The sequence below is a fragment of the Gymnogyps californianus genome, chromosome 2, assembly GCF_018139145.2.
Source record: "Gymnogyps californianus isolate 813 chromosome 2, ASM1813914v2, whole genome shotgun sequence".
Taxonomy (NCBI): domain Eukaryota; kingdom Metazoa; phylum Chordata; class Aves; order Accipitriformes; family Cathartidae; genus Gymnogyps; species Gymnogyps californianus.
Window position 1 is genome coordinate 3,292,479 of NC_059472.1, and position 24,564 is coordinate 3,317,042.

Below are 24,564 nucleotides of genomic sequence, written 5' to 3' on the forward strand. Positions count from 1 at the left end.
GACAATCAGGAAATGTCCTAGAATGCTGAGGCCAAGGAATGTCCAAATCCAGAGAGTCCTTAGGACCAAGAAAAATCTTCTGTAAGACCCGAGAGCTCGATCTAAAGCTGATGTTTCTTGAATCACTTGTTTTTATGTTCCCTGGTGGGATGCATGGGAGCTCCAGGAGCTGCTTCTGAAAAGTAAGTCTTCCCTAAGACTCAGACAAGATCTGATCTCTTTCTGGTAGAAACTGGTTGAAATGGATCTATTTACACAAAACTGTGTTTGTTTTTGTTGGATGTGACTTTTTGTGGGGAAAAAACCCTAAATTTCTTTAGTTGTGTGGAACTGTTCATGGAAAATCTCAGACGTGTGGGAAGACAGAGCTTACTTCTCTCTAAAACGTACAAAAAGTGACACAAATGCACACACACACTCCTGCGTTCGACTGTATTAGCAGACACTAAAATATGAGTTTAGGGTTCCATTCATTCTGGCAGCTTTGGTTCTGCCTCTGTCTTTAATTCATTTTGGAAAGAAATTCTGCTTTCTTTGGCCTGACTGCATCCTTTCTTGGGAAAGGGATAATCATCCAGGTGAGCTTGCTCTTTCATGAGTGCGTTTTGCTTCACATTCAGACTAACTGCCTAGTTGCTGCAGAAACTGGGGTTTTTTGCATCGTCAGGGAGCAACTGACTGGAAAGAAAGAGTGGAGCATGTTGTCACTCCTACCTGTAGAATACAGATGTTGTGGCATTAATTTTGCCTTCTGGAGTTTTAGGGGATGGGAAGGTTTTCATGAAGAGTAGAAGGGACAAGGTGAGGTAGTTATGTGCTCCCATTTTAAAGGAAAATAATCCTGTATGCAAACATTGACAAGTACACAAATGAGAATAATTAGTCCTGGATGGACGGAGACAAGCCTGATTTGATAGGTTGATGCACGCAGCTTTTTCTCTTTTTTCTGAAGAAACTTACACGATTCTTTCCTTATTATGTGCATTGCAGCAGCATTTTGTAGTTCTCAGCGTTATGCTGATCAGGCTAGAGCTAGCAGGGAAAACAGAGATGCAGAGCTCAGTTCAATTGTCTAACTAGATGCATCCAGTGTGATTTGAGATGCCCCGAGGTACTTGAAACATTCACATGGGTTTGGCAGATATGACAAAGGCCCTATAAGATGTGCACATATTTTTGGAACTGGAAGTGGAACTGGAACTGGCACTGGAAGCCAGTACCCTAGAGTACTTCAGATGTCTCTAGATACCTGTGCTTAGGTACTACTATGAAACAATATGTTAGAAGATGGTATTATTTTATAATTATACAGTTTAAAATTAATTTATAAATGAAATGTAATGTAAAATTACATATGTAATATAAAATAATCTTAACCGTACTCAAATAGGTTTGCTCATAATTACCCCAGAGACCAGTTGCAGAGCCAAGAGCAGTGCCCAGTTCCTCCTGAGTGCAGCATGGAAAGTACTCCATCCCCACCTCACCCTAGAATCATAGCATCATAGAATCATAGAATGGTTTGGGTTGGAACTGACGTTAAAGATCATCTAGTTCCAACCTCCCCTGCCATGGGCAGGGACACCTTCCACTAGACCAGGTTGCTCAAAGCCCCATCCTATGATGATCCACAGATATCTGGGGACAGGTGACACCAGTGTAAAGTGATGCTGCCTCTGTTCAAAATGAAGTCAAGCAGAGGTGGCTACTGAATTCGCTGTGATATTTTTCAGTGTTACCATGGAAATTCCTAGGGAATTTGTTATAGAACATGTGCAGAGGAACTAAGCCTGGGACCTGCTAGGTAAGGCATATAAAATATATAATTCTTTAGTGAACTCAATATGGCCAAAGTTACAGCGGATGGCTCCTCTGCTTTCCTGCTGTGCACAGTTCTGAGTGTGACAGAATTACAGCCTAGCACAGCTCTGTGTTTCCAAACACCTCCGTCTAGACTCAGGTCTGAACAAAAGCTAATTGATGGTTTGAGCAGTGAAAGGGTTTATAGTAACTTTCAGTTAAAACTTCTAAGTCTTTAAATTACAGAGGTGGGAAGGAGGGAGTGTGAAGGGAAGCATGAGCTGGTGCCATGTGTGTGTAGGGGGAGAGGATGGAGAGGAATCCAGGTCTAGAATTGCAGAGCTGCGTCCTCTAAGTGAAAGTTGTATATCCTGCTGTCATCTCTTCCAGCTGGAAAATCCTGGGGGTGAATTCACAGTTCTTTAATTGTGATATCCCATTCATTATGATAGTCTTGGTGGGGGGACAAATAAATAAAAAATGAAACCTTCCCCATCTGCAATGTTCTTATTTTAATGGTCACTTGACATCAGTTGTTCAGAGCAGAAACACTTCAACAATTAGATACAAAAGTACTGCTGGCACTGGGAACAAAAGCAAGCTGAACACTGCCATTAAGCTGGAAATGCAGTGGATTTATCTAAGCCTCAGCATTTATGCCCTTCTTGCACATAGTTAACCTAGCAGGTAGAAAAGTCTTATGGAGAGTGCCTGTGCACGTCTCGTGCCATTCAGCGATCAGAATATGCAGGTGGCTCTGGGGTGTCACACATTCCCTTTTCGCAGAATGCAGCAAAGATCCCTGCCCCAGTATTGGGTGAAAACTGATGCTTGCTTTTTCCAGTTGAAATAGCAATAGGACTTTTTGAACAGCAACATAATATGGAATATAAAGCTTATTCTTTCATATAACAGAATTGCATATTTATTATTTATGGTTCACAACAGACAGGCAACTCTGTGAAAGACCTTAATCTCCTTTTTAGACATTGTGGAGCAGAATCATAAAAGATCTTGCTGTTCTCTGGAGGGAAAGAAGACAAACAACAAGGAAATGAAGTTTCAATACTCCCATTTTAAGCTGCAGCAGTAAGACATATACAATACATAGGGACTTGCCCAAGGTCACATGGATTGTCTGTGGCAGGGCCAGGAGCTGGAGCCACAGCTCAGAATCCCAAACAGTGTTTTCTCAGATAATTTCAAGTATTGGTTGAATGCCTGTCTGTTGGCTTTTCTGTCCTCCTGCAGTGCTAAGCATAGGATGCAAAACCAAGGCATATCCTTCTAGATGCTCTAAGAAATTTAATATCTGAGGTCATTTACTTACTGTGCTCCAAATGCTAGAATCTTCCTTGCACTTGTGTTTGTGTACTGGTGTATGTCCACAGCTCCCAGCACAGGGATGTCCCAGACTTGAGCTGGAGGGGGAATACCAGGCTGTACCCACTGTGGTGTGGCCGCTTCAAGTGGGTGTCTAAAGCTTTCCTGCACGGCTCATCTCCTTCTCCAAGCCAGCCAGTCTAGCAGAAGTATATCCCAACAGACCATGTGCCCCCACCTATCCAATCCTGCCCCTGACAACTTCTCAGCTTTTATTTGAAAACCAAATCCAGTTCTAGTCATTGTGACCACAAAGTATGTTTTGAAAACCTGACCCATGGGTACCGAGAGTAGAAACACCTGTGTTTCCAGAGAGGCTGAAATACTATCCAGAAAATAAAACTACTGTATATCTCCTCACTGGTACTGAATTGACGACTGAGAGTGGGATGTTCCGTGTCAAAATATTAAGTATTTCATTGCCCAGTCAAGTGATTCAGGGAAGAACAAAAATGTCACACAACAAAGGTTGCCCACCTCAGGTCAGTCTGATTGCTGTCCAGGAGTGGGGTCTTAAACAGCGTATGATCAGGTGGGGAGTGGAGGTGGGATTCATGTTTTGATTCCAGAACTACAGATTAACTTTCAAAACTTTCTGAAATTCTGTTTTAATCCAAGTTTTATATGTCAAGCAATTGGATCAATGTATTGTGAAGTTTTGTGCAGAAAGATTTGTTCCAGTTCTAATCTCCAGTGTAAAAGGTAGACAGCAAGAAATGCTGAGTTCTCTTACTGCCCTAGTTTGGATGAAACATTACAAATAGCTGGGGTTTTCTTCCCCCTGTTTAGCTAGCAGCAGAGGAAGAGAATGTTTCTCCCCTGTCTGTTCCTGGCAAAGCAGAATTTATTTGGGATGACATTATACTCAGATCTGTTCCAAGGAAATATTATGTATATGTACTCACCTTATTGGTCAGCAAAATGGAATGCACAGTGAAATACCACTGAAATTTTATATAACCTATTTACTGAGTGAAGAATAGGCACAGATCTATTTTGCATAATCCTTTATGCAAGAAATCTTTGAACAGAAAAACATTTGAATACAAATTATTCTGAGGCCTACCCATTGCTATTGTTTAGAGCAGCACTTTCACCTGCTTGCAATGAGAAAGAGCATTAATACCCACAAATCCATGGCTGATAATTTTTCTCTGTCTTTTGGACATTTCATTTTCCCTTTCAGTCCTTGTTTTCACAGGAAAGCAGGATAATTATGCTGGTGGCTGCTTTCATTCTGGTATGAAAAAGTCTTTTTTCAGCTTGGTTTTTGTCATTTAGGAAAGAGTTTAAAGAAAAATGAAAAATAAAGAACAACTGTCTTCAGAATAAGAGTGTTTGTACAAGTCTGTGGTTTGGAATTACTGATTCTGATGTTTTCATAATAGAGTAGCCTGTCTAGTTTTGTGTGCCCAATTTAGGTGTGTTGGATAGAAGTCTCATGTCCCTAAATATCTAATGGAGACAGATTAGTTCCTCATCTGCGAGCTATTTAATAACATTGATCCTGGATACCTATAGCAGTGCTTGAAACAGTAGGAAAGACCTTATCAAATATCTTCATTGGAATACAACCTATGAGATGTTCACCCCAGTGCAGTAACTCAAACTGTCTTGGTCTATTAAGTAACAATACTGACTTTTTTCTTGGTATTGTCAAAGACTGCCATGCTCAGGGCTAGTGTGGCCTTCAGGATGAGGATCTATTTTTCATACTTTTTTCCAGAGACCCAACTTTGTGGGAACTCAATAATCATGGTTTGTTTCTTCAGGGTTGCATGGTGGTGGTAGCAAACACACATGAAACTCATCACATTCTGCTCCAGATAAAACATGATCCTCTTTGTCCCTTCCCTCTCACACATAAATGAACAGAAATCAGTGCAAAGAAAGTCTATACAAAACAAAACATTCTCCTTTCATTACTTCCTGCTGTAGGAAGAGGTCCAGAGAAGATACAACACCTGAGCCATGATAGTAATCTGAATTCATCATCTTTGAAGAGAGGTGCAAATGCCAGATTTGTGAAACTTCAGAACTGTAACTGCATTAGTACTAGATTAGACGAAATATTAATCCAGCCCAGGGTTCCTGTCTCCGGCAGCGGGCAGTAATGTGTATTTATGGGAAAATGATAGTACTAAGAGAAAGTGAGCTGTCTGAACATGCATAGACTCATTGAATAATAACAACTAGTAAAAGAAAAAAAGATCAAACCTGGTAGACCTGACAAGGTCTCAACACAGGTGCTTGGACTACCATGGAAACTGGCTTCCTGTTGGAAGCTACTTAAAGTATGCCAACAAAACTCTTGCTGGGTGCAGAGCAGCTATTGGATTCCCACAGAGTACTGCAGGAAGAAACTTTAAAATATTACAGAAAGTGCAGTCTGGCTGAGTCAGTCAGTACAGAGGGGAGAATGAGAACATGGGGCAGCTGTATTACAATTCCCAAGAGATTGTGTATCACTGCTTTAAAGCCAAGATGTTAAAACATCAGCCAAAGGGAATTTTTGTGCATTTTCCATAGAGAGATCAAAATGTTATCCATCTGGGTCTATGTAGCAGATCGGACTAACAATTCATTATTTTACTTCTAAAGTCAATGGATACTTGCTGCCACAGGGCTTGAACAATGTTGTGTTATGCAAAGTATTTGAGCCTTGAACGTGCTCAGCATTCCTCAGGCTGCATGGAGTCTCAGAAGGAATGAATTCATCTTGAGCTCTGAAGTGAGTTCACTTAGTGAAGATGTGGGGCTCCTAATCTCCCAATCTGTCCATCAGTACTGCTAGTGTGACCAGGGGAAAGCTGAAGGCCAAATGTAATTTCATGTAAGTTGGACCATGGCCAGTTTTTTAGAAGCCTCTTTGATCATCATCTTCATGAGCAGAGGTGTTTCTTCCAGATATGAGAATGAAGCTGGATACTTCTAGCCTAAGACCTCCCCAATAGCTCTTTCCAAGAGCTACGCAGCTAGTTAGAATTTTGCAACAGGTTTTTCAGAAATAATTGCATGTCAGATTACATATGGGGTGAGCCAGCTAGTTTGTTCAATGAGGGTAATGTTACAAAAGTCCTCTTGCCAGTGCATTAAATATTTAGTGTCTTCTCCTGCTTTGCTCCACTGTATCAACAATTTAATCTTCCATTCCCTATTCATGCAACCATTTAGCTGGATTAAAAGAATTTGACTGACATCTAATGCAAACACAACTGTATCAAATAAATTTCTTGGCCACTTCGGCACGTGTACTCAAAAGCTGCTGGAATATAAAGCCTGAAAATATTTTTAAGCAAATGTTTTTATCTATGGAAGAAAAAACTTAGCATTAATATTTCACGTTACAAAATGAATATAGCAAATATAAACATTTATTACTTAACCACTTCTTCTGAGTGGAGAGATTATGACATGTTTATAAAACATCTTTGATAAAGGAAGTTTCAAGGTATTTTGCAAGCAAAATTATACAAAATAACCATATGTCCTAATGCTGTTTGGTGTTCAACATGTATAAGCACTGCCAGCCCTTAGCTCAGGAAATGAAGACGTTGTGCCCAATTGCATATTCAGGGTATATGTATATGCACTGCTTTCTGGGGACCAAATCTGTTGGGCCTGATTATTACTACTAAATTTGATGGAATTAACATAATTTTGCCTGTTCATTGTTTCTTTTTTTCTTTGCAATGTTGAAAATTAAATTAAGCTTTGTGGCATTTTCTTTTCATTTCTCTTTGTTTTAATTTCAAAGAAATTTCTACTTTTTTTTAAGCATTTGGTGAAAATGATTGAGTATTGCTGGCAAAACAACAATGTTTGTATCCTACTGCCATTGCCTCTTTAGAAGTTGTTCCTCTTTTCTTTATCCCCATGGCAAAACAGTAATTTAGGTCACTGAAGTCATAACAGTGGTATTTTCCCCTTCCAAGTAACTCCAGCTTAAAAATGCTTTCAGATAAGACTGAGGTCAAAGAGAGAGTATTTGGTAGAATATTTTCATGAAAAAGTTTTCATGGGGAATATGCCACTCAACTTCAAAGTGTTGCAGTGCAGATACTGTTTTGGAAACACTTAAAACGTTCTCAGAAACCTGTTTGTTTTGTGTTTCTAAAGCTCAAGTTTCATGACTAGTATATTGCGTTACTTTGAAAATATCCAGCTGTCTGGGAACAGGGAGAGGCTTATTATGAACCCCTGACATGGCTGAAGTTTTGAAAGATGTACCACTTCCTCCAGCGATTCCAGTATCAGCACAACCTCAAAGTGCTGGTGAAAGATGCCCCATATGTCACTTTGCAGCTTGGCTTATTGGGAAATCTTCCTTGTCCCTACTCAAAACACTAACTTCTGATTCCCAGCTCACCAGTTTTCCTCAGAAATACAGACTGGTACTGCTTTAAGAAATAATTCAAACCAGCAGCAGTGGATCTGCACTGAAGAACAGTTGTTTTTAAAGACGTATTCATACTGTACACATCTCAGTTTTTTTTCTTAATAGTAGATCTAACCCAGTGTTGTGGTCTGCATGCCCATTTACAGCTTGATTGCTTTCAGTGAACCCCAAACTTCTTCTAGTTTCTTCCAAACGGAGTTCAGTTTGGTGTCTGCCAAGATCTGCGACAGAAACCAAAGTACGAGACATGGGAATTATTGCGAGATCCTTCTCAAAACTTCTCTCCTCATTCAAACTAAAACACTGATGTAGGAATACAGACTACTGGGATGACATCAAACCTCTCCTCTACTCTGTACACAAATATTTTGCTAAATACCAAGTGGTGCAAGAGGTCTATGGCATTGTCTCCAAGATGCTTTATAGCCCAAATCAAAGCTGGCTACCTATCTATATGTGTCACCTAGAAGTTATGACATGATATGCAAGTCTGAAGGAGCAGCCATGGTTAGGCAAACTGAATGTTGTTATGTTCAAAATTTTGTTCATGGGCAGAGAAGAAGCACACCTTACATTTACATTAAAGAAACCCAAGGATTTATTGTTAGTACAATTTAAATCTTAACAGTCCAATTCAAGAATCATCGTTAGTCTAGATCTAATTATTACAGAAAAACAAAGATAATAATGTAGGTAAAGTACTAATCTACAGAGAAGGTCACAATAATAGAATCATAGAATCATAGAATATCTCATGTTGGAAGGGACCCATAAGGATCATCGAGTCCAACTCCCTGCTCCTCACAGGACTACCTAAAACTAAACCATATGACTAACAGCATCGTCCAGACGCTCCTTGAACTCTGACAGGTTTGGTGCTGTGACCATTTCCCTGGGGAGCCTGTTCCAGTGACCGACCACCCTCTCCGTGAAGAACCTTTTCCTAATGTCCAATCTGAACTTCCCCTGACGCAGCTTCATTCCATTTCATCGTGTCCTATCGCTGGTCACCAGAGAGAGGAGATCAGCACCTTCCTCTCCACTGCCCTCCTTGAGGAAGCTGTAGACTGCGATGAGGTCACCCCTCAGCCTTCCCTTCTCCAAGCTGAACAAACCATGTGAGCTCAGCCACTCCTCGTAAGTCTTGCCCTCAAGGCCTTTCACCATCTTGGTCGCCCTCCTCTGAACGCACTCTTAATAATCTGGTGTCTTTCTTATATTGAGGTGCCCAAAACTGCACACAGTACTCGAGGTGGGACTGCACCAGTGCAGTGCAGAGTGGGACAATCACCTCCATCGACCTTCTAGCTATGCTGTGCTTGATGCACCCCAGGACACAGTTGGCCCTTTTGGCTGCCAGGGCACACTGTTGACTCATTTTCAACTTGCCATCAACCCAGACCCCTGCATCTCTTTCTGTGGGGCTGCTGTCCAGCTTCTCGTCCTCCAATTTGTACATATAACCAGGATTACCTCATCCCAGGTGCAGAATGTTGTGCTTGCTCTTGTTAAATTTCATACAGTTGGTGATTGCCCAGCTCTCTGGTCTATCCAGATCTCTCTGTAAGGCCTCTCTGCCCTCAAGGGAGTCCACAGCTCCTCCTAGTTTAGTATCGTTGGCAAACTTACTTAATGTACATACGATTCCTGTGTCCGGATCATTTATAAAAGCATTGAAGAGCACTGGCACTAAAATTGAGCCCTGGGGAACCTCATTGGTGACTGGCCGCCAGCCTGATGTAACCCCATTTACTATAACTCTTTGAGCCCAACCCGTCAGCCAATTGTTCACCCAACATATTATGGACTTGTCTAGCTGTGTGCTGGACATTTTGTCCAGAAGGATACTGTGAGGGACAGTATCAAGAGCTTTGCTAAAATCCAAAAACCCCCACATCTACTGGCTTCCCTTGGTCAACTAGATAGGTGACCTTGTCATAAAAGGAAATTAAGTTAGTTAAACTAGCAGTAATATAATTAAAGTTGTTAATCCACACACTTCTTAGATTCTCCCCCTTTTCCTGGCACTATGCTAACCCTTCCACTGCTCCTCTGCAGCAGTGTCAGTAACTCTGGAGTCAATAACTCTCAACCTGTAACAGCAGACGTCTCTATTTCAAGAGTTAATGTCATAAGAGAAGAGGCAGCCCTTTCTAAAGAAAGGGATAAAACAGAGCAATTACATTTCCCAGGAACTAAAGTCCATCACAACTCCTCACCATACGCTGCGATGAGGTGGACAGGTTTACAAAAGCACAGGAATGGTAGAAGAATGGGATCAGTCACCCAATAGGTTGTAACATGTCTTTTCTTCGGCATAACTTTTGGAAACAAACTCAGAGTAGTGCATACAAGTAAAACAAGAATAAGATCATAATAAAGTACACACTGCAATGGATGGTTGTTTTCTTGAGGAGACCTTCAGAAGGAGATCAACCGTCACATGACGAATGTGAATGGTAGCATGTAATGCATGGCTGGATGACTAAATGTCTATCTGAGATAGGTGTGAATTATTCAAAGAAGCGGGGTTGTCCAGGTGTATGTTCATGCATGAGAGAAGCATGATAAGCAGTCATATTTCATGCTTAATAAAGTGTCTCACTATCACCTTATATTCAAAAATGTATTCACACTGGCAAGTATCCAGTGTTTTCAGATTAGGAGGAGGCATTTATTGAATAGTGCACAAATTTCTGTTATTTCTTTTTTATTTATTTTCTATTTCGCTTTGTGAGGAAGCGATAGAAGAGCAAACAGTACAATTTTGTTGATCAATGGATATACAGGAGGTGAACACACAGTTTTCATCAGGACAGATCCACCATCAAGGAATTCAAAAGGTTAAGAAGGGAAAGCAAACAGCACATGTGGGAGTTTATAGGCCCCCGGGGCAGCAACAAAAATAAGAGTCATTCAACAGTCAGATAGTGTTAGCAGATCTTCCTTCCATCATTAGTATGAGATCACATGATATTTTAATTTTATTCTTTAGGTTTTAATTTTGGTCTAACATGGGAAAGGATCACTTTAGGCAATTTTGAACAGATTGCAAAAAAAGGAAACAGTTTCTTGGTTACAGGTCGGGATCTCTGCCTACAAAAAAATACATCCAAAAAAAGGGACTTTAGAGAAAAGTAAAAGAAAGAAAAAGTGATCAGAAAACAACAAAGGTTGTCTTCTTGAGAAAAGATGAAATGAATAGTCCTTACCTCGGAATATATTTTAACATAGGCTTGAAAGAAACTGTATCTGCATTTCCAGATCTGGCAACTGTTCATGTTCTCATATGCAAGCAATAGCTAAGCTGTTTAGCAAGATCACGACCTGAATATGTGTAATGGATTAATCATTCAAAAGGACTCAATTGAAAGGGGAATATACCAGAGACAGACACAAATTATTTTGGCTATATTAGAAAAAAAAATCATGCATTAGAAATAGGAATCTGGAACAACTGAATGAATTTATAACAGAGAAAATGTCATCTAAATTTTGGGAATTGTTCCCAGCTGGTAATATCTGACAGACTATAAAGCATCTTCACTGGAGAAGCAGTGGCAGTGTTACCGCTTGGGAAACTTAAATAGAAGAGGACCTGCTCCGGGGAGCAACAGGGAGGTGATAGGAAAGCAGCAGCCTGACCTAAAGGGTCTTTTCTATCTAGTGCAACCATGGCTTTATGTAATAGACTTGCCAGCTTCTCAAAAGCAAAGCATGAGCTGAATCAATCTCAAAATGCACTAATAATAGGGATGGAAAAATGCTGAAACCACATTTCAAGGTGATACGAGTAAGAATGACAAAACACGATGAATGCTGGGAGCCAGCTTCATGAACTGAAATACAGACCATAAAATGAGTAGTTGGTCTGCACAGCAGTGTTACAGCCATCTTCTTCTGTGCTGCCGTGGGTAGAGAGAGCAATTTTAGCAACATCAGCATGACAGTATGCTTAGCTCAATATACCTTCCTCCATGATAATAATAATAATAATAACAACAATAATAATAATAACAACTGTAAAGCTTAACAGGCTGTTTCACCCAATTATGCCACTTCCGTTCCTCAAGGCAGCCTGAGCTATCTTCGCACTGAATGGTACACTGTGTCAGTGGGACCGAGCAGTATGTAGTGGCAGTCCACAGAGCTCAATTTTTGTTTTGAGCATAGCCATCTTTCTGCTTTATAGGTGTTGTGGTTTAACCCCAGCCGGCAGCTAAGCACCACGCAGCTGCTCACTCACTGCCCCCCCACCCCTGGGATGGGGGAGAGAATCAGGAAAAAAAAAACCTTGTGAGTTGAGATAAAGACAGTTTAATAGGACAGAAAGGAATGAAAAACAATAATAATGATGATAATAATAATATGACAATAGTAATACTAAAAGAATTAAACTATACAAAGCAAGTGGTGCACAATGCAATTGCTCACCACTCATTGACTGATGCCCAGTTACTTCCCGAGCTGCGATCCGCCCCTCCCAGCCAGCTCCCCCAGTTTATATACTGGGCATGATGTCATATGGTATGGAATAGCTCTTTGGCCAGTTTGGGTCAGCTGTCCTGGCGGTGTCCATCCCAGCTTCTTGTGCCCCCTCCAGCCTTCTTGCTGGCTGGGCATGAGAAGCTGAAAAATCCTTGACTTAGTATAAACACTACTTAGCTACAACTAAAAACATCAGTGTGTTATCAACGTTATTTTCCTACTAAATCCAAAACACAGCACTATACCAGCTACTAGGAAGAAAATTAACTCTGTCCTAGCCGAAACCAGGGCAACAGGCAAATTTGACATTGAATTTTTGACTTCAGAAATTGAGTTCAAACTGCTGGAAGGTAACACTAGCAGCAGCAGCAGTTGCTGCATGCTGAGAGGAGTGTGAGGCTTGCCAGGTACCCGGGAAGTGTCTGAGTGGGATTTGGGGTGCTCTGAGGTTGTTGGAAGCATGGTGGTAGAGACCAGCCAAAGGCTGTACTCTGCAGCAGACAGGAATCAGCTACCTTACCAGGCTAGCCTGGAATGAGTGGAGGCAGCCAGCCAGAGCTTGCTCTCAGGGCAGCTGCTGTCCAGGTGGAGAGCTGCAAAGACTGCACCCCTGCCTTCTGGGTGGAGGACAGTAGAAGCTCCACCTGTGCAAGGTGTGCTCTGGTGGAGCCACTCAGGCAGCGGCTAGATGGAGTACTATTCAAGCCTTTGCAAGAAGTACTAGGGCCCTGTGTCACCGACCTCCAAGGACTACCAGACAAAGAGCTTCAACAGTGAACAGACAGCTCTTTGGAGAAGGAGGCATCATGGTCTCTGGGGACCTGTAGGAATGGGACATAACCTCTCTCCCCTTCCTTGTACGTACCAACCAGCAAAAGATATGAAACCTTGGCAGTGGACAAAGCCAATGAGCAAGATTTACAGGGAGAAGCTGCACCAGCAGCACATACTAAAAACTGCAAAAGGAAACAGCGAGTGCTACTAGTGGGTGACTCTCTACTGAGAGGCACCAAGGCACACATCTTCTGGCCTGGTATATAGTCAAGGGAAGTTGCTGCTTGCCGGGAGCCAAGGTCTGGGATGTCACAGAGAGATTGCCGCAACAGGTTAAAAGCACAGAGTACTGTCTCCTAATTCTTTTCAGCGTGGGCACCAATGACACAGTAGAGCAAAACCTGGGCAAGATCAACCAGGACTTCAGAGCCCTGGGGGTGCAAGTGAAGGACACAGTTGTCCATGCAATCTTCTCCTCTGTCTTGCCAGTCAGAGATAGGGGCGCCGACAGAAGTTGATGCATCATGCAGACCAATACGTTGCTTCATGGCTGGTGTCATCACCACGGCTTTGGTTTCTACAATCACGGGATGTTCTTTGATGAATACAGCCTGTTGGAGAGAGATGGGATCCACCTGTCTCGGGAGAGACTTTGTTGTGGCCTTTCAATATAGAAAGGGTCTTATAAGAAAGACAGAGATAGACTTTTTACCAAGACCTGTAGTGACAGGACAAGGGGCAACAGTTTTAAAATGAAAGAGGGTAGATTAGATGGGACATGAGGAAGAAAATTTTTATGATAAGGGTGGTGAGACAAGTCACCCAGATGTGGATGCCCCATCCCTGGAAGTGGTTAAGATTAGGGCGGATGGGGCTTTGAGCAACCTGACTTAGTGAAAGATGTTCCTGCCAAAGGCAGGGGGGTTGGACTAGATGATCTTCAAAGGTCCTTTCCAACCCAAACCATGCTATTATTCTATGACATAGGAAAGGCAGGAGAATCTTTGCTAGCAGATTGGCTGACTTAGTGAATCATGCTTTAAACAAAAAAATTTGGGGGGTTAGTGTCCAAAGCTGTGACATGTACATCTATAGGCAACAGAGTGGATGAGTGCACCTACCAGAGTAGTGAGGAACACTCCCCAGCCCTCTTCAAAGACAAGAGCCCTAAGGCCAGCCACCTCAAGTGCATGTACACCAACACACGTAGTCTGGGCAACAAACAGGAGGAAATGGAGCTCCGTGCCCAGTCAGAGAGTTATGTTGTCATAGGAACCACGGAAATGTGGTGGGAAAACTCACTTGACTGGAAGACCACAATGTGGTCTACAAACTCTTTGAGAAAGATAGGAAGGGAGGAAGAGGAGGTGGAATTTTACTTTATGTAAAAGAGAAAGTTGTCAAAATCATGCCTAGAGTGAATATTGAGGAGATAACATGAGAGCAGGAGGAGTATCCCAAGAATACCTTCCCACCCTCCAGTAAATTGCAGATTCTGGACTTCCTAAGACAGTTGTTGTATCTTCTGATGTAATAGACATGATTAATTTTCCTCCATTGATCTATCTACTGCTTTTTGAGTCTACAAAAGGTCTTAACATTTACAGTATCCTGTAGTGAGGAATTCCATAGCTTATGTTTATACTGTATGAAAAAAAGAGGTGTTTTGCTTGCTATCTCCTCATTTTATTTGATTCCATTGTGTTCTACAGAGAACATATACTTTGCAATTACCTTCTACGTGCTGCTAGTATCTATACAGATTTCTTTCACATCCTCCTTCAATCATCTGTTCCTGATTGAAAAGCACCAGCCTACTTAGTTTTTCCTCTTATGAGAGCTTTTGCAGACCTTTAGTTGTTCCTCCTATGAGAGCTTTTGCAGACTTTCACTCATTCCTGATCACCCTACTCTATACCTTTGGAAGTTAGACAGAGCTTTCACTGAACATAAGTGAAACAGGAGGGATGCTGGGATGTAAAGGCCATTGGCTTTTGGGTGGGCTCGTGGAAATTACTGTAATCCTCATTCGCCATGTTCATACACACTGAATCACTCACTAAATCAACACTGACATAAAATCAGAATAAGTGGGAAGAGTAGAAAGACTCAGTGAGGAAGAGAAATGTAGATATTTGACTTCCTTCTTGCCACTGTCTCACAGGTGTTGCAGAGCAGGTTGGTTCTTCCTGCACCAGTGCGATGAATCTGTTTACACTCCCCAGAGGTCTTTGTAAGGGAAAAAAAACAAGAACTTGATTACTGAGAGAAGTTGGAGACTTTTTGCTGTTTCCCCAAGACTCTATGGCCCCTTTCTATTTGTGCAGTGTACCACCTCCTGGACCTGGGTTATGCCAGTTTCTCTCTCAGGGCATATGATGTTTAGTATATTCTTTGAAGACTTCTGATAGGAGGTTTTCTTTTTATTCAACAGTGAAAGTTGTTCCCAGTTTCTTAAGCTTTTCTGAGAACAGCTGTTCCATCACCTTAACAAACTTTGGACACAGTTAAGACACATGAGCTACACAGGGCAATTCAATCTTCTGCATGCTGTAGGAATTCAGAATAGACACATTTGATCATGTTCAATGTAAAAAGAAATGCATTGTTCAGTGTTTTGCAAAACCTGCCATTTATATTTGTTCAGATATGGAGGTGAACTAAAGAGGAGAAAAAAACCAGCTATATTTCAAGTTCAAAATTTGTGTTGCCTTTGCTGACAAAGGGGGAGAAATACTGCTTCTGTTCATTCCGTAATTCCTGTTGTTATCTGAATAGACACCAAAGACTAAGAGTAAAACGCTGGTCCTGTTAAATGCTCCTATCTTGTTCAGTATAAATTGAACTTGTCTCTCTAAATGTTTTACAAGACATAACTTTTTCTTTAATTTCTCTTCATCTTTCTCGTTACTTCATTATTTTTCTGGGAACAAATGCCAGATTTGTTAGAAGTTATAACTTTCCTTATGGGTCACCTCTAAGCTTTTTATCGTCTACTTTTTCCTTATTCTGACAGAATATGAGGCATTATGAGATATGCCCTCTGCTTATTGAGTTCTGCCTGATACTATAATTGTAATATACATGAGCTAGTACTTCATGCTTACATTGTGCCTTACATTCAAAGATCTAATAGTAATTCAGAAAGAGGTATAAAGTATTAATGACCTGTATAAAAGAAGGGGAAATATAAAATGAAGAGAGGAAAAGGAAGTAAATTTTCAACCTTATTTTATTTTGGTTCTTCAGAAAGAAGAGACTGTTTCAATTCAGAGGAAAAGAAAATAAAAAATATAATTTCATTTTTAATGAAAAAAGCAATTTTAAACTTGAAGGACTTTTATGAAAATTTTAATTTTGAGGCACCACTTGGTTGAAAGCCTGCAACCACCTGTATTTATACATATCAACCAATTCATTCACAAAACAACATTGCCAGACAGACAGTGTTATTCTTCAGGTTTCAGAGATTTTGAAAACTGAGTATGTCAGACAATGCACTAAGTCACACATTAAATTTGAGAAAAAAGGTGAACAAAGAATGTAGGACTCCTGAATACAAAAATCAGTCTTCTATCCATGTTACACGCAAGCTGACACATACATTGTTTGCTGCAGCCCCAAGAGATAATCCTAGCTATAGAGCAAAACCAGGAAGCTGACTCTTGGATTTTGCTACTTACAGTCCATTACTTGGTATCTCCTTTGAAAAAAAAGGCACTTAAACATTTATTTGAGATGAAAAATAAAGCAAAAAAAATCTGAGATATTGATATCAACTCTTAAAATCTCTCTGGAAGTCCTTAGGTAAACAGAAGACTACATTTACAAAGTATTGTAATTGTTTCATTACAGACTGTATGTATTATTCTGGAGGCAAAAAATAAAATATTGGTAACAGTACATCAATCTGTTTGTCATCATGTAAGATTTTTCCTTGATTTGGACTCAAAATCTAAGGCATGGTTGACAATGCAAATACCTTTCACTGCAAAAGCATGTTGATTTCTAAAGCCATCAATTGGTAAGTTGAGACTTTTTCTACAGACTCTTACTACAGAGATGAAAATGTTTAGTACCACACAAGGTATTATTGAGGTGCTTTTGACAGCATTTCACACCTCATTTGCTGCCAAAGTTATTAGATTTTAGTCAATGGTCAAAGAGTAAATTGACTCTAAAGGGCTCCTTTAAAGCACTGAGGCATGAGATTAGAACAATTTAGAAATTATCTTGATCTTTACTTCATCTTGTGCTCAAAGTAAAGGTGCCCACCTTTTCTAGCTACCTTCCTGCTTATTTAAACGGAAACACTTAAGGTTAATATAAGGCTTGAAATGGTGCCATTCGTACGTGGCTTCTGGCAGTTGAATTATTTGGAAGGGTACCTTTGATAAAGCAACTGTTTGAATGTAGATGGGCTGTAACTACTTCCAATGACAAAAAAACTTGGCCAGTCCAGAATAAAGGTTGATGAGCGATGCCAAGTGCCTTTCCCAAGGATGAAATCAGCAAAACTCAAACAACTTGCGATAATGGTGAAAACTGAGCTCAGGGAGACACATCCTGAAGACTATCCTGTTAGCACCATGATCTGATGTACACATAACATATCCTCTCACCTTCTTTTACCTATGTAAAAGTACTATTATGCTCTCATAGCTCACTTCACAAGAAGAACACCGTGTTTCTTAATTGTTCTGCTCTTTGTCAATAAAGTTTCACAATAACGAAGCACTATGCATCATCATTCCTTCACTGCATCGTCATTAAACCACTTCATTACTTTCAAGTCCCACTGATGGCTTATCCATTGTGAAGAGACCACCAGGCTTTGCTATCCAAGGCAGTGCTGGAATGGAGCACTCGGTATGCCTCAAAGTACATATGTGTTTCTTCCCTTCAATAGTAAACATGCACAAATCTCCCAGGTCACTTAATCTCAGAAGCTCAGTACCCAGTTGTTTTAACTAGTGCTACAAATATTCAAAATTGCTGCTTCTAGCTGAAGTACTGTCAGATCATTTACATCAGCTACTGCCAGGTCTAAGGGTAAAAGTAAAAGTTACTTCAACAGGTTGCTTAGTGTTCTGAAGTTTGAATGCATTTAGACTCAGGATTGCAAAATGTATAATTTATCTTTTGGCATCCACAATACATACGCTGTATACTGAGGTGCTATGGGATGGAGGTGAAAGTCTCAAACATCTCTCTGCTACCTGATCCCTTTCCAAAAGACTCACTGTTTTCTTCACAGTGAGGACATGCAGCAGCATCAGCCTGGCTCCCATAAATTGAGGAAGACATGTTAGTTTAAACTAAATACGCAAGGGGACAATTAGGCCTCCAGTCTTCTTGCCTGTCTCCCTGCAGATATTTTATATTTCCTGGAGGAATTCCTACAACTCAGGGCACTTTGTGTCAGCAATGACAAACTCCCCACTCAAATCACTTAGCCTCTGGGAAGTTGTCACAACACCAAACCTGGTTTCATGAATCTGTGTTACCTAAAAAAAAAGAGTTCTGAAGTGGCTAAAAACAGGCAGGGTACCCCATTTATCTTCTTCTTTGTAACACTGATTTGGCATTTGAGGACACACTTGTTCACATGCAATCCCAAGCCACTTTCTAGGAAATGCATTTCTGTGCCTTATGGTTTACTGATGGCAAAATGTCTTTGATTTATTCCTTAAAAGCTTCCCAGCTAAACTATTGGTTCTCTACCTTGGCACCAAGAAACCATTGGAAAAGCATGGTTGTCATTGTAAAAAAAAAAAAAAATCCCTTTTTTCACTCTGTAACAGAGTTGCAGGAAACTCTTTAGTTAAATCAATTGCCGGTAATTAGAGTACTACTTCTAACTGTGCCTAAATCATATTTGATTGGGGCTATTGTGTTAGCTCTTGCCATGAACTGTATTTCATTGCATCTGAATTATTCTAAGTGATCCTCTAATCCTCTCGCTTTCCTTCGATTCAAAGATGAATGTCTTAGCTTTACACTACTGTATTATCAAAACCTCCTCTCTAGACTAATGTGTTAGCAAAAGTCATTTTTCATTGAATGTTAGGCCTGACAAAGAATTATTATTCTAATGTGTTGGGGAGATTAGCTCATTTTCACTCAAATTCTGCTTTCCCATTCATCACTCTCCTGCTGTTGGGACTTCCAAAATGATTTATTCAGGCAGAAAACTTAAGAATGGTGGATGAGAGCTGAAAATACACAAATGGCACGGGAAATGTGATTGCTTTCCACTGTGCTCCACTAAACGTGACTCATGAGTTGAGTGTGTCTCTTCCTTTAAATTGCTGTGAACTGTGACCTTAGGGAAGTCTCTCTTCTCAGTCCTTCTCATCTTTACTGGTAGTATCTACCCAATACATATAAAATAGAACCTCTCTTCTCTATCAGGTCAATCAAAACCATCTTTTTATTGCCTTATGTTGCTAGCACCAGCCCATATAGCTGATAGCTCAGTCTTCTAATTAGATTTCAGTTTCTTTAGAGCTATCACAGAGCTCAAAATATAGCCCTGTTTATCCCATGAGCCATCGGGACAACAATGTCATGAAGATGTTAAAACTATGAATAAACCGAATATATTTATGATGACTTAGAATGGCTAACAGAAATCCCTCCGTTGTACTTAGTTGCCCTGGTCAATGGTACTACATGCAAATTGATACAGTGAAAATCTAGCAGATGGGACCCTTGACTGACAAGGAGCTCAGGACTACAAACTTTGTAATGAAGTCAAATGCAAAAGAAGTCATTCAGGATGATGGAGGAACATAAGAAAAAAGGGGAAAAGTTGACATTGCATGATCTAAACTCACAAAACAGACAATGGGAAGAGGACATGAGTCAAACTGAAAGAAGCATGAGGTAGGCTGAACTGCAAAGAGTTTGGGAGGTTAAGATGAAACCAATGAAGGAGTCCAAAAAACATCTTAAGATTCTGTGAAATTTGGTCAATGAACAAGGTGGAAGTTTTCAGCAGTTGTTCAAAAAGGGCTTATATAAGGAAGGAAAACTGGCAAAAGACTAACAAATCTTTCTTACAATGCGTGGACCTTGAAATTTTGTCATGTGCAGAAAGAGAGCACAGCTTATATACAGATCAAGAAATTCCTTGGTACTCTATCCATTGATAGTCTAAATGAAATATTATTAATCTAATCAAAATATCTTATTAGTTCACAGTATAGGTGTCTGTCTCTGAGGTGTCAAGCTGTCCAGTACCGATCTCGGTGGTAAAATTTGTGTTATTTAGGCTTCATTTCAACTGACCAAATGTAGATGTCTCTATAAGGTGACACAAATCGTGTCCTAAACTCCATTTACTCTATTGATTAGACTCTTATTGACTATAAAGGAAGGCCAAGGTGACCTGTTCAAGTCTGTGCTATCAGTGCCTTCATTAAACCCCTGAATTAAGAGATAAATCTCACTCCTGCTTGTACTAGAGTTTTTTCATTGTCATCTTGACAGTTTCTGATATTCTTTATCTCACACAGTAGCTAAGCCACCTTTTCCTGCACCAGACTTTCTCATATTCTCATGCTTTGGAATAGGCTGTAAAGCTCACCTATGTGCTGCTCAATTGCTTCTTACTTGCTTCCAAACTTGCCATCTGCCCTACCTCTTGCTCCAGTGGTTTAGGTGCAATGTTGTCACCTTTCATTAAGGTGTTTGTCTATGAGAGGACAAGGTATTCATAAATTAATTATGAGAAAGAGACTTCTTTAGAACAAATTTCTATTGCTATTTCGCAACTTTGCTCTCCATGACTAACTCTGGTGACCTCCTCATCATAACGGGCTGGCTTCCCTGTGTTAGGTGGAAAGCCCTGCCCACAAAGAATCAGATGTATATCTGCATACGTTTCTTCTTGAGGCACAGACTGACTTGGAGGTATTTTTAAAAGATTGACTAGATAAACCTAGATCAATGTAGAGTAACTTCAAAGTTGCTCATACTTTGAGAAGTTGTTAGCCTAGTTCACCTCCAGAGGTCCTTTCCAACCTAAATACAATAGCTAACAATTCTATATCTCGAAGGTAAGGACAAAAAGGACAAAACCCCATAGATTAGCATTTCTCTGGAAATTGCAGAATCTGGTCATCTAAGAGTTACAGAGGAATTCTTTGTGAGCAGAAAGGTACCTTTTCTTTCAGCAAGCACTCTTTTGAGAGTTATACATTACTCTGCATTCACTATTAGACTGTCATCAGTTTTCTTCCAAGAGCTCTCCATTTACCTTTAGACCTCATTGCCACCAGCTATCATCAGTGTAGATAACGCTCCCGAATATTTTCTATAGAGCAAGAAGAGAGGATTTCTTTAAGATGTTCCAATATCCAGAAGAATGATCATGAAGACAATCTCTTCTTCTTGAATATTTATGTCTTGCAAAAAGTTAGCATAAGCATGGCAGTCAGCACTTGTCCTGATAAGTGATACACCAACACACAATAAGGGTGAGCTCCCTTGTTCACTAGATGCTGCTCCAACGTTCGGATCCAGTGTTTCTGGGTCTTCCTGGGACATTCAACTCTCTTGTTCATGAGGCTGTTTCTGTATCAGTCATTGTGTGTAATCACAAAGTTCCTGTGGGCTAGATCTGCTCATTCTTTAATGTAGTGCAAGCAGTACTCATAGCATGCCAGAGGACTCTTCTGCATAGACACTCACCAATACTAGCATTAGCAGTTCCTCTCAGTTTATCCTCTTTAGGTGAGCTCCCTAGTGAAACTTGGCAAAATGTGGCTTTTGATCACTATATATCATGCCAGGTTTTGGTTTTTCTCCTAATACAGTAAGTCCTAGACATGCAGACAAGTGTCTCCTCTGAGCCTTGAGTAGTTGCACCCCTCTGGCACTAATGTAAAATGATCATTTTTTGTGTTTTTCCTGTTTCAAGTGCCTGAAATAGTGTAAGGTATGTCACAACCCACCAGAGAGACATTATTATAGCATGACACAAAGAGTACATGGTACTTGCCCTAGATCAGGGCATAAAGGCGTCTGTTGGGTATTTGGGAGGCCAACAGCTAGTTGGATTAGTTTTGGAGGATTGTGCAAGGCGGTAGGAGTTACAACTGGTGCAGTCTTTACCATACTGTCTATAAGAAAGGATCCCCAGAGCTGCCTATTTCCACAAGCAGTGTAGGCTCTTCTTTTGGGGCAAACCAGCTTCTTTACTGCAAAGAATGACCCAGGAGTGAACTCACATGCAGGCAGTGTATATGGGGAGGGGACCAAGACCCGAGTGGGAACAAGGAAAGTATGGATGTATCCTCAATCTTGTGAAGCTTGTTAATCAAAAAATTGGGTTCATCCACCAACACACAAAAAAGATGCTAATGATGGGGTATTAATGATGGGGTGCCCCAGATGCATGCAGAGGTATTAAAGGATGTGAGTTGATACAATCAATGCTTGCCTGAAGGAAGAAGAATATGTCTGAGACTTCATCTCCTATTTACCCATGGACTCTATACAAATGAACTTGTGTTAAATGTAAATGCCATGTTCAACCCAGAATATATTTATTTTATTCCAGTTATGACTAAGCCAAGATACTAGGTATCAAGTCAGGAGTTCATCATTGTCTTCTCAGGAAAAGAGTGCAACTTCGCTTCTGCTGGATATGGAATGGAAAATATATCAATTCCACTACACATCATTAGGACAAAAATTTCCATGAACTGGGCCTTGAAACAATATGAATCTAGGCTATGTCTAATGGTTAGAGCTGAGACTCTGCTGAGAACTCTGTTTTACAGGGGTGAAAATAGGAGCAAGATCTGTTTTACCATGACCTGAATAGAAACCTCAATGTCTTCTGACTCTCAGTAAACAGGCACTGAGGGTTCCCACAGGATGTTCCTTATTTGCCACATATTTCCATTCATTCTGCCCCATTCTTCTCTCTCCCCCGTTGACATGGGGCCAAAGAAAACTACGGCCTCGTGATGACAACATGCATCCTGGCATCTGGAAAAGTCCCTATCAGTTCAGATAGCATTCCCCGTCGGCTGAGAGAAAATGGAGGAGTTTACAGATTGAGTGTTTGTGGCAGGGATGTTTTCCTTCCCCTTGTCTAGGTTCAGCTGATTAGATCAGAGCACAAACAGAAGAAAGGGAGCACATATAGCCTGACCTTGTCATCCTAAGTGGTTGTGGCATTTCCAAGAATGCTCACCCTGCTCCCGCGCTTCATTTCTAGCTGCTTTTGCTTTGTCTTGCAAAAGGTTTCTGCAACAATAAACAAACGAACAGAAAAAGAAATCCTATGGGAGAACCCCCTCCAATAACCACACTGCTCCCCAACAAACCTGTTTTCATCGCTAGCTTCTCTTAACACAATAGATAAGTATTTCACTGCCTAGTAGAAATGTTCCTCCTTGATGAAATAAAAGGCAATGATCATGTAGTGGCTACAGCTTATGACCCTGCACCTAAACCCACAGCAAGTTAGAAAGCAGAGCTGAGATCACAGATCACAACAAGGTGGCATGCCAGGCTCTGAAGGTAGTATCTGTGTCAAGATAGCTTTAATGAAATCAAATATTGGATATGTAATTGCACCAAGATGGGAAGACTTGATTATGTGGAGAAAGAAAAACAGAGCAACAAGCTCTGGTCACCCTTCCAGTCGTTATCTGGTTTTCAGGGAATTAAGTCTTTCCCCAGCATCTTGCTTTAGCCACCTTTCAAATGAGTCTCTTAAATAGCAAAGTTGCAGGATTCATTAAATGTATGTCCTCTGTGGCTCTCACAGATCACACAGAGCACTACACTGCCACAGAAATAATTCCCATGATTTACTGGAAATACTAGTTTAATTTCTGTTTTTGCTTAGGTAGCTAGAAATTTATATTCTGTGGCTCTATTCCTCCAGGGAAGAAACTTGAGTGCCTCAACATTGGTTTCTGGTGTCATTTGAAATGTCTCAGTGTATCCTGCCCTACCTCCATTTGCTAACTCAATGCAGCACAGGTCTCCTGCAGTTTCCATACTGTATCTACCAACACGTACCAAAGGCTTTTAAATTGTCTCTAGACATTTCTGTGTAGGTACCTGAATTCCACCCCAGCTATGGATGAAGTTTCTTGGAACCCTAAGCTAACTCCAAGGTGTTCTCTTCAGGTTAATACAGAACAAAAAATACATTTAACTTTGCTGAGATATGAGAGTAAGACATGGATAGACTGGAGAAAGATCATCTTTGCAGCCATTCAGAAAATGCAAGGTTTAGTTAAATTAGAACATGAAGAGTGTGTGAAAACAGTCAGCAAGTCACAACTCCATCCACAAGTTTTGATTTGTCCTCTGTGCCCTCACCTACACACAAGAAGAAACTAAAATGAGGACTTGGTCCAAACTGCAGAGAAAGAGAGAGAGCAAATACACTCAGCACCTTAGTCCAGAGACAAATTCTTGTTCAAATAGTTTGGCTAGAAAGGGAACGAGCTGAACAGAGTGCCCTACTGATAGCCTTATTTTGGTTCTTCCTAAACACAGGGTTCACTGATGTTAAGCTACAGCCAGAGCATGGACCAGAGCTGTTTGGTGCAGCAGAAGCAGCATGTGCAGTCCCATGTTTGGTCCCACTCTCTACCTCGTGCTTGGATTCATTTGTGTAAATTGCCTCACAGTAGTTGTTTGACCATCTGGTTATTGGACTCAGGTGTGTTGTGGTGGCAACAACC